The sequence below is a fragment of the Gossypium arboreum genome, chromosome 5 (genome assembly GCF_025698485.1).
Source record: "Gossypium arboreum isolate Shixiya-1 chromosome 5, ASM2569848v2, whole genome shotgun sequence".
In the NCBI taxonomy this organism is placed as follows: Eukaryota; Viridiplantae; Streptophyta; class Magnoliopsida; order Malvales; family Malvaceae; genus Gossypium; species Gossypium arboreum.
Window position 1 is genome coordinate 39,703,171 of NC_069074.1, and position 12,494 is coordinate 39,715,664.

General features: G+C 36.2%; 1 pseudogene; it reads left to right on the forward strand.

Moving 5' to 3' along the window:
* The first annotated feature begins 10,238 nt into the window (after nt 1–10,238).
* LOC108450889 (uncharacterized) overlaps nt 10,239–12,494 on the forward strand; it is a 40,008-nt pseudogene continuing 37,752 nt past the window's right edge.

Sequence of the window (12,494 nt, forward strand, 5' to 3'; positions counted from 1 at the left end):
TATATAATATAATGGATTTTCCATATTTAATAATAATATAACATACAATTTTAATATAAAATAATAATATATATTAAATAAATAATAAAATTCAAAATAAATAAATTTATAAGTGAAAGGGACTAAAATTAAAAGCAATTAAAAATTTTGGGCAAAATTAAAAAAAAAAAAAAATTTAGGCCTATTTAAAACAAAGATTAAAAGCGAGGGACTCATTGGGCAATTAGCCCTAATCCCAAAACGACGTCGTTCTCCAGAGTACTATTTTAAAATCACTGTTTAGACTAAATTGAAACAAAGGTAAACTGTTAGGGCCAAATTAGAATATAAATAAAATTATAAACATTTAAAAAACGAAAGGACCAATTGCATAATTAACCCATTTTTAAAAAAACACGCGGATCCTCCCCGGGTAATCGGGTAAACACGCGGATCATAGGGCTCTGGAACGACGTCGTTTTTGAGCTTATTAGACTAAGCCAAAACGATGTCGTATCAATTAGGCTATAAAAGGCTGATTCAAGCCACGAAAATCATTTTGCTTCCAGTTTTTTTCTTAAAAAAAGAATCCTCTCGAGAGGAAGAGAGCAAAGGTGGGAGGATCCTCGGAGCTCTGGCCGAGCTTATGTCATCAGACACCCACGCGCCTACGCGCCGTCACCAGCCCCTCCGTATACGGTGGCTGGAGGTAAATGCCTCCGCTTTTCGATGCAGATTTCGTTATATCTTCTCTCTTTCTTTATTTTTATCTGTAAACTAAGCAAACTACATGTAAAAACCATAAATAATAAAGCGAAACTGAAGAGGAAAATCACCTTTTTCAGAAAGAAAACTACTTTTTGTATATATCTGTGGTAAACTTTTACAACTGTTCGTGGAATCTTTGTGTACAAGTTTGAAGTTTCTCTCTATTCTTCGTGTGTTTTGCTCTCTGTGTTCGTGTGTAAAATCGTAAGTGTTTTTGTGGGTATCTTCTGTGTGTAAAAAAAATCTCTCTGTCCCTCCCCTTTTTACAGATTTGAAGAAAGGCTTTATAGCCCTAGGCTGTAATGGTTTAGGAAAGAAATCAAAGATTTCTTTCCGTGTTTGCTTTGGTTTTCTGTCGTTGTTTCCTCTTTTATTCGCAGGTAAACGGCGAGGATCTCGCTCGATCACTAATGTCTGCGCGTTGATGGAGCCAACGCCGGATCGTAGCGTGAGGAGATCTGATAATTCTGGCGTGATTTACGCGTCGATGGTGGCGCGATGTATGATGGCAGAGTTGAGAAATCACAGCGCGCTTGGTGGCGACGATTGGGCCATTGAATCTGCGCGAGATGAAAGGTCGCGTCGCTTAGAGTGCCCGAAGCTTCCAGAACTTCATTACGGCGCTGAGTTCTCAGGAAACCCTAGGGTTTCCTTGCCTGTTTTTACAGCTTTGGGCCTTTTGGGCCCCGTGTAAACCTGGGTCAAGGTGTTGGGTTATTTTTGGGGTGTAAATGAGTCCAATAGGTTTAGGCTGTTTGGATTTGGGCTTTAGCACTGTAAACGGACTGTGTATAAAATAAATGAACTTTATTTTTTATTTATTCTTTTATTTTAGTTTAAGGCCCGGGCGAATTTGGGCTCTTACAGAAGAATAATGAATACAAAACATAAAGAAAACCCAAAACCCCTGAATGGAAATTGAAGGGAGATATTCAGTCTTGACAACGAATCCGGCTTCTGAGATGGAACAATCGGCTTCCCTTGAGTAATTCCTTGCCTCCTACTCCACGTGGCTGTTATAAGTTCCTCCTCTGGTGTTTAAATATGCTTTAGAATGCCTAAGAGCCCTCAAAAGTGGCATTTTCCAAATAAGACTATACTTGGGCTTGACAGGGACACGCCCATGTGACATGCCCGTGTGACACGCCCGTGTGCGATTGCTCCAGCCCGTGGTCAAGGCTGTTAAATAGGCACGGGCGTGTAGTCTACCCATGTAAGTCATGCTTCGATCCTGCCAAATGGACACGACCGTGGGGCTTACCCGTGTGAGGAAGTCCAGGCCGTGTTGATTTCCCATGTAGGTCTATTTTCTCTATTTTCGGCCCGTTTCTCGCTTTTTTTACTCTCCTATGCTCACTTAAGTATAAAACATGAAATTAAAGGATTAAGAGCATCGAATTCACCAAATCTAAGGAGAAACCATCCATAAATGTGCTAAGCATGGGATAAAAATATGTATAAATTACGATTTATCACACAACAAATCTGTCTAAACACAGTCTGAAGATTCTATTCATCAAGTCCATAAATACTGCAGGTGTTAAAGCAAATGGCATCACAAGAAATTCATAGTGTCCATACCTGGTTCTGAATGCAATTTTTAGCACATCAGAATTTTTCACTCGAAGCTGATCATAGCCAGAATGAAGATCAATCTTCAAGAATACTGTGGCACCTTTCAACTGATTGAATAAATCATCAAGTCGAGGCAGTGGATACTTGTTCTTGATTGTAACCTTGTTGAGTTGATAGTAAACAATCTCATCAATCCGTCCTTTTGCTTAACAAACAGAACCAATGCACCCCAAGGTGAAAAACTAGGTCGAGCAAAACCTCTATTTGTCAATTCTTGCAGCTATACTTTCAACTCTTTTAACTCAGTAGGAGTAATTCTATAAGGTGCTATCGATACTTGTGATGTTCCCGATACAAGTTCAATAGCAAACTCAACCTCTCTGATCGGCGGTACTCTAGGTAACTCCTTTAGAAACACATCAAGACATTTGCAAACCACTAGCATTGATTCAAGCTTCGATTTAGACACTTTAGTATCTAACACATATGCAAGGTAAGCATAAAAACCTTTCCTTACATATTTTTGTGCTGACATAGTTGAAATAACCATAGGCAACCCACTCACACTATCTGATTCAATACGAAGCGTCTCACCATTATGACATTTCAATACAATAAGCTTTCATCTACAATTTACCACAGCGTCATGTAGAGTTAACCAATCCATGCCCAAAATCACATCAAACTTATTAAACGACAACAACATCAAATTAGCCAGAAAACTATAACCCCGAGCCAACAATGGACAGTTCTTGCAAACTTTATCAACTAATACATGCTGACCTAGGGGGTTCGACACTTTAACCATGAATTCAGTGGACTCAATAGGTAAATTCTTACTAGACACTAAATTCTTGCACATATATCAATCAAAGTAATAACATCAATGTCAAAGATAGAAAAAGTACCCAAAATAACATCTGGCGCAGAAGCTTCCTCTCATGCGTGAATAACGTAAGCCCTAACTGGTGCTCGTACCTCGGATCCCACAACATAGTCTTTTGTTACACCATGACTACCACTTACATTTCTAGGGTTAGGACGTGGTCTACCCCCCGTGGCAATGTTGCTAGGTCAAATATTTTGAACTTTTTCCTTCTCAGATATTTCAAGGCAATCATAAATAAAATGCTTAAGCGAACCACACTTGAAACAGGCCCCGTCTTTCGTTCTGCACTCACCAAAACGTCAACGTCCACACCGTTGAAAATTAGGTTTTATTTTTAACACTACCTATGCTATCCACAGACGTAGCTTGCATCTTAGAACCTGCATAATGTTTTCCTTGATCTCTATCAGTGTAACCTACTGAAACAATCAAGCGATTATGATATTTTTTTGATTTATTCGACTGTGACTGATACGAATTTTCGGTCGACTTTTCCTTGAATCATTAGCTTCAAAATCAGCTTTTATTTTTTCTTTCCTAAGTTCCTCGACTTTATGTACTCTGTCAACTAAAACAATGAATTCTTTCAAGTCAAGGATCCTGACTAAAAGCTTTATATCCTCGTTTAATCCATCTTCAAGCCACTTACACATTGCAGTCTCAGCCGAAATGCACTCTCGGGAATATTTACTCAATAAAAAAAACTCCCATTCATACTCAGCTACTGTCATATGGCCTTCCTTGAGCTCCAGAAATTCTTTACGTTTTTTATTTAGAAATATTTGACTAATGTATTTCTTTCATAACTCGGTTTGAAAGAATTCCTAAGTGATCTACTCTCTCGACACTATAGAAGTCAATGTGTTCCACCATTGATAAGTCGAATCTTTTAGTAGAGATATTGTACACTTTACACATTCAACATATTTACAAGAAAACTTGTCAAAAACACGGATAGTATTCTCTAACCAAACCTCAGCTCTCTCAGGAGCATTATCGACTGTAGCTCAAAATTCTTTAGCCTCATATTTGCGAATTTTGTCAACTAGCGATCCATGCCTTTAGGAACAACGGGAACCGATTGATGAACAGGTGGGGGTGGAGGTTGTTCAGCTACCGGGTTCATTTGTACGAACTTGGTCCAGTCCTCAGATACAACCTTCAAACCGCTTAATGTTGCTCCATGAACAGGGGCTTGCGCGTTACTTTCAACTTCATCGAAGTCGGATCGGTTGGATGTCATGTTAAATGAAAACATATTTTAAAACGGTCAAGAGATATCACGCTATCACAGGTTATATAATGGCATGTATAACTAGACTCATACACGCTAGTTTAATCCAAGAATAGACTAAACCATAGCCCTGATACTAATAACTGTAACACCCCTAACTCATATCCATCGCCAAAATAGGCTTACAGAGCATTGCCAGAGTTTTCAAATCAAACAAACATAAATTTCAAAATTTTCGAATCATATCAATAAACACATTAAAATCAATTCAAAACATACCTATTGCCCCTTAAATGAGACCTCAAGGCCCTAATTACATATTAGAAATAAGTCGGGACCAAATTAGAAACCCAGAGAATTTTTCAAAAAATAATGAAAATTTTTAACACTGTAGGGGTCACACGGCCTTGTTGGCATTCGAAGTAGGGATACATGGCCGTGTCCCAGCTCGTGGCCATGCCCATGTAACTCACTGAGTTAGGTCACACGGCCAAGCCACACACTCGTGTCCCAGGTCGTGTACCCATTGAAATAACCCCATGCACTAGTGTGCTAGGCTGTATGCTAGTTCGAAAGCTACAGGGGACTCACCGTTGTGTCACCTTGCCATGTGTCATACATGGTTGAGACACATGCCCGTGTTTCTGCCTATGTGGTTAACAAGGTACCAAAATCAAGCATAAACAAGTCATATACATATGGTTAACATCATACAACCAATATGCTCTTAGGGACCTCAAATGACAATATATAAACATGTTTAACCATGTACTCAATTTGGTTAAAATGACTAACTTTCAACTAAACTTGCATCAATTCAAACCATGGAATTAACTTACCATAGCGTACCAAATGGTACAAAATATGCCATTCATTCACTAACATCAATAGACATATATATCTTTCTTAACAAGATAACAAACCACAACAAGTTATAAGGCTTATACAATATGCATATTCATCTATCATAATTCAAATATATTAAGCCAACATCGTCCATAACAAGGTTAATATTTTCATGCCATAAACTAAACTCATAACAACATCAAAATGCTAAAACACAACCCAACTCAAATGGCTATACCAGCAACCAATACACATGGCCAACATTAGCCAAAATACCTATACATGCCATTATAACCAAAATTAAACATCCGTAAATACGAAAAGAGCTGGTAGATAGTGTGATAGATCTTCAGTGACTTTCCAACCCGAACGAGCTTTCAATAAACTACAAAACACGGAAAAAGAAACACAGAGTAAGCATTTCATGCTTAGTAAGCTCGTAACGAATATGATTTAAGCTTGTCAATACAATATAAAATCACAAAGTATCTAAAATCAATCCAACAAGATAATAACTAATTCATAAATTTATATATATACATTCATGCTTTTCATTACCACAAAGGTACACATTTCCTACCTTCCATCATAATAATGTAAATTACTTTGAAAGCTCTTATTGACGCTCATACAAGGTAATAATATGAGACCCATCTCTTTCCTTTATTCGATAGCCGAGGCTATCCCTTTTCATAATTCGACGGTCGTCACCATCCTTTTCCATAATTGATGGTCGTCACCATTCCTTTCCATAATCGATAGCTGAAGCTATCCCATTTCACTTGTAAATGAATGCTGTTGGACTTTCAATCAAGAACAAATTAATATTATGTAATAATAGCATTTAAATCTTAATAAAAAATATTATTTAAAAGTATGAACTTACCTTGACGATAAACGTAGAAAATGAAGTTGACTAATCCAAAGCTTTTTCTTTGCCTCGATCTAGGGCCGTACGTGGTTTATCTTGATCTAAATGGATAAATTCAGCTTAATTCAATAATCATTCTATTCAATTTAACCCAAATTCATATTTTAGCAAAATTATAATTTTGCCCCTATACTGTTGATTTCTTTTCAATTTAGTCCTTAAGCTCGTAAAATGAAATTCATGCAATTTCACCCCTAACGAAGCCTATCTGAATATCCTACAAGCTTATAGCAGCCCATACATTTCATTAATTCACAAATTACACCATGAATTTCACATTTTTCAATTTAATCCCTATTTGACAATTTTATCAAAAATCACTTAACTAAAGTTGTTTATCTAACAAGAACTAATCATTTTCTTTGAAAAATCATCAAAACTCATACACATTCATTAATGGTAAAACTCTAACACTTTAATAGTTTCACAAATTGGTCCCCAGGCTAGCTAAATTAAGATACAAGGATCCCGAAAACATAAAAATCATTAAAAACTAACCTCAAAATTAATCTCATGCAAAGACTTCCATCCGAAACTTCAAGGTGTTAAAAATGGAGTTTCTTCTCTAATTTCAGTCAAGTATAGACTGGGAAGATGATAATTTTAATTAATTTATTTTTTTTTGCTTAATTTATTTACTATTACTTAAGTAACCTTTTTATAAAACCATTAAATCACATATTAAAGTGTCAATAATTGTTCACATATTAAATGGTATATTTACCACATAAACCCCTTTATAATTAATTTCATAGCTATTTAATCCTTTTGACACTATAAAACTCAAGTTTTGCACCTATTGAACTCAAGTTTTGCACCTATTGCAATTTAGTCCTTTTTATCGAATTAAGCATGCAAACAGTAAAATTTCTTAATGAAATTTTTATACAGTACTAGTATCATGCTGTAGAGAATAAAATAATAAATAATTATTTTGACATCGAATTTGTGGTCACAAAACCACTGTTCCAATTTCATTGAAAATGAGCTGTTACACTTAATCACCTAACCAATATGCCATCTAAAGGCACCACAAATATACCAAAGTATTACATACCAAAATAAGTCAACATTACCTTATTTCAACCATAAGAACCTAGTTCAAATACTTACCAACACATATCAAAATTCACCATTCTCAAGCCAGCACAAGCATACCAACGTACCATGCATTTCAATTACTTAAAAGCGGTCAAGGTGACATAACTTAACAAACATTACAAATCCATCAACCATACATAACTTCAAAGCACAAACATACCAAAATATCAATTACACATTCTCTAAATACCATTCCAAATGACCTATACATGACATCATTAACCTTGGCCAAAATACTCAAAAACTACCGAATTGACTGTTGGATAGTGTGATAGATCTCTAACGAGTTTTCAACCAATCGAGCTTCCGATAATCTATAAAACATAGGAAAAAAAATACGTAATCAATGAGTGCTTAGTAAGCCCATATAAACTTGAACATAACTTACCATGACATCTATACAATTCAAAGATTAACCTAATACATCACCAATGCCATAAGCTTAGTAAAAGCCTAAACAACATCACCATCTCACAAGTTAGTATACTTGTCCATGAATTAAATGAAATCATCCATAAGATATGTAAATTTCCATATGTATTAACATCATTTAGTTCATAAAATTTTTCATAAATTCAGGATTCAATCCATTTGCATACTTAGCATTTTATTCCCTTTTCTTACCTATTGAAATATCTAAAATTATATCGAACACTCGGGAAAGCTCACACATAGTGTGCCTATACATATAACTGTAACCTTTCCTTTACATAAATGCTCACACGAGTTGTGAAATGGGCCTGATCACACGAGCTGTGGGTTAGAATGTAAGCTAGACGATGCTGGTAACACAAGCTGTGGAGAATCCGAAACAAATGCAAGACCTCTATAACACCCATAACCCGTATCTTTCGCCAAATTAGGGTTATTGAGCATTACTATACAAACGAAACATTACATCATACTTTTTATACATTAATATAAAAATCACATAATTCATTTAATTCAGATAAAAATCATTCCTGAATCCAGTCCTCGAGGCCTTAAAAATATACTAGAAACAATTCGGGACTAAATTAGAAACATTTGGAAAGTTTACAAAAAAGATAGAAAATTTGGACTGCAGGGTCACAAGACTGTTTGGCCAGGTCGTGGGCCTCACACGGCTGAGACACACACCCGTGTCTCAGGCTGTGTAACAATTGAAATAGGGACACACGACCGTGTCCCAGCCCGTGTCCTCACCCGTGTAACTCTCTAACTAGGGTCACACAGCCAAGTCACACGTCTGTGTGCCAGGCTGTGTAACTCTCGAAATAGCCTCACATGCATGTATACTAGGCCGTGTGCTAGGTCATGTAATAGCGTGACTTGCATGCATTAAAACCTACAGAGGACACATGGCCGTGTCGCCAGGCCGTGTAGACATGAACTTGACCAAATTCAAGCCATTTCCATCACCAATTCAAGCAATCATCTAAAGACCTTTAAGAACACCTAATCAAAACATAAAAACATAACCAAAACTAACATTAAATGACCAATTCAATAGTTCAAAACCATTCAACCAATATGTCATACAAGGCACCTCAAATGCAATGATACAAACTTATCAAAAACATGGACATATTTGAATCACATTTCTACTATCAAACATAAGTCAACTTTTACCAAATCACACTTCAAACATGACCATTAACATTTCAACATAACTTGCCATTTGAGCCATACCTTTTATGCTTAATAAGTACTAAAATGATAGAAACCAATCAACATCTCATGATGCCAAAAACAACTTACACATGCCAAAATCATCAACCAACATTCAACTAACATTAAACACAAGTCCATCTATACATGCCATTATAACCTTGATCAAAACATCAAAAACTACCAAAATTTATGCTGGATAGTGTGATAGATCTCACAGAGCTTCCAAACCAAAATCGAACCTTCCGATGGTCTACAAGAAAAGAAAACAACTAACATAAGCAATAATGCTTAGTAAGTTCGTAAAAAGACAACTTAACTGCTAACATAATAGAATAAACAACTAAGCATAATTTTTATTATATTTTAAGCTAACTTTCATTTTCTATTCACTGCACCTCTCATGTATAATTGGTGTAGCCTTGCATATATATATGTATATATTTTTCCTTATAAGCATTTCATATAACCATTTTACTTAAACGTTTCTTCTTACCATAACACACTTACACCTTTAACATATAATCATTCAGTAATTCATCAGTCGTTTCAAACTTTTCTATAAGTATATCACCCCAAAATCATTTGCTTTCATAAACAAGATGAAAGCTAAATAAATAAATTAATCATACCTGCTATTCATTTACGAAGCACTTATAGGATTAGTGCTAAAAGTGGTTCATCGTATGCTTCCTATACTATAATAATTCAATCCAAACTCACATATATGTGTATAGAAATTCTAACACTACTATTGGGATTGGATATTAGGAATATGATTTTTATATGTGTATATATTTAAAGATATTTTAAAGAAGTATATGTGTAATGTATGTATAGAAAATAATTTTCATTGCAAAAATTTTATGGAAAATGTAAAGCTAAGTGTAACCATATTCAAATCCATCCAATTTAGGCATCAGCCAGTAAAATGATTTGTTGGCAAGTATAATCTAAAGCCCCTTCGTTCTTCATCAACAAATAGCTGCCATATGATATTTAAGAAAAATAAACTATAAGTGAACTAAACCTGCAGGAACCTCCCACATAGATGCTACTGAATGATAAATATATTACAAAATTTGGGTAAATGATAAAATACAATTTTATCAGCTTAATGGTAAGTCTTCAGTCCATCATAAATTTTCATAATGAAAGACCAATATTTTAAATTATTCATTGCTAAGATCTCGATATATTGCTTTTCCCACTTGAAGTTTTCTGCACTCAAACATCAAAACAGAAGTGACTTAAAGAAGATAAAAATGATAAAGCAAGTAATTTGTTCGACTGTCTTTCCTCTCCTTTGCATTCTTCTTCTTTTTCTCAGTGTTGAAGCACAGACGTGTAGCCCTAGTGGCAAGATCAAAGGGAAAACCCCTCCACCAGGGCAATGCAACTAGGAAAATGATTTTGATTGTTGCAAGGATGGCAAGTGGTACATGACATACAAATATTCACCCCCTGTATCAAGCCAAATGAAAGTAACATTGACACTTAACAGCTTTGAGCGAGATGGAGATGGTGGTGCACCATCTGAATGTGACAACCAGTAGCACTCCGATGATAACCTTGTGGTGGCACTTTCTACAGGGTGGTATAACAACAGGAAGAGGTGTTTGAATTATATCAACATCCATGGAAGTGGAAAATCTATGAGGGCTAAAGTTGGGGATGAATGTGATTCTACTATGGGATGCTATTCGGACCATAATTATCAGCCCCCTTGCCCTAACAACATTGTTGATGCCTCAAAAGTAGTTTGGAAGGCTCTTGGAGTGCCTGAGAGTGACTGGTGTAACACCCCAAACCCGTGACCGTCACCGGATTTGACCACGAGGTGTTACCGGGCTTACTTTACTTATTCCTCTCTTGGAAAATTTTTTTTTGTTTTCCTTTTTCTGTTCCAGGCAAGCTAGTTAACTGCGTCACTGCCACCTTAAAAATCATATCTCGAGTTCCAGAACTCGAAAACCAAATCCGTAAATTTTCCCCGAATTTATACTCATATATCCATCCATGGATTTATTTCTAGAATTTTTGGTCAGGCCAATTGGTACAGTTTATTAGTTAAAGTCACCCCTGTTTCAGGGTTCGACTACACTGATCTTTGCACATTACGACCTGGATATCATCTCGTACAGAGCTCTAATGCTCATACCGTTTGTTTCTAATGAAACTAGACTCACAGGGGAATCTATGCATATAAGGCATGACTTCTAATTGTTTCTGGATAATTTATGGTAAATTTTCAAAGTCGAAACAGAGGATCCAGAAACTGTTCTGGCCCTGTCTCACGAAATCTTGAATATCTCTCAAAATACAGCTCATATGGTCGTTTCATTTCGTCCATATGAAAATAGACCCATCAAGCTTCGAGTACATAATTTTCTTAGCAATTAATTCCACTTCTACTATTTTTGGTGATTTTTCGATCTCATATCACTGCTGCTGTCCGCAACAGTTACTGCAGTAGACTATGCCAATTTCATGAATCTTTCCTTGGCCTTACTAATCATTCATCATACATGGCACAACTATGGCCACCTTATCAAAATTAAGGTTTCTAAGACCCGTGGCTATATGTTCTAGCATCCCACTCAAACGACCACATAGGCCATTTTCACATGGCTTAAAGTTTACAACCCAAAATTCAACAAAACAAAATAGCCCATACATGCCAAATGTTCTCCTAGGTTGACTAAGAAGACAATACCAAAATTGCTCACGGTGTGATGACTTCGTTGACGGCTCCGAGCACACAAAATAGATGAGTCCAAGAGACCTAAAATGGGTGACAAGAAAAACACCGAGTGAGTTTATAACTCAGTAAGTCATAAGCATTCGACAACCATCCATTAATAAAATTATCACAACATGAAACAATAAACAAGGTTAGGTACTCCATCCATGTCGAAACTATACCATAATTCCTCGGACCTTTCGGTTCAATCTCATACCAAGTCATACATCCACATTTCATATTCTATTCAATAAGATATTTGAGGCATTTTTACACACCAACTCATTTTCACCACAATCATACAATTGCAATCATCACATAGATTTAAAGCTTACCATCCCCGAACATGAACATAGTGCCTATTCGCCATGAGCTCAAGGTACTTACCCAATCCGCTGTCCGTGATCAACTCGATAATATCGCACACTCAGTGCCAATAGTGATGCAAAAGCATATAGTGAGTCCGCACACTTAGTGCTATATAATCAGCTCGCACACATAGTGCTATATAATCAAATTCGCACACTTAGTGCTGTACAAATTTTAAACCCGCACACTTAGTGCCGATCTTGTCACCGTGTCCATTTATACCTGCACACTTAGTGCCAATCTTGTCACCGTGTCCATTTATACCCGCACACTTAGTGCCAATCTTGTCACCGTGTCCATTTATACCCGCACACTTAGTGCCGAGACCAATACTTTATGCATTTTACTACCTTTATACATTCAACGATGGCATCATTCCATACACATACATTTCCATTTACACATCAAT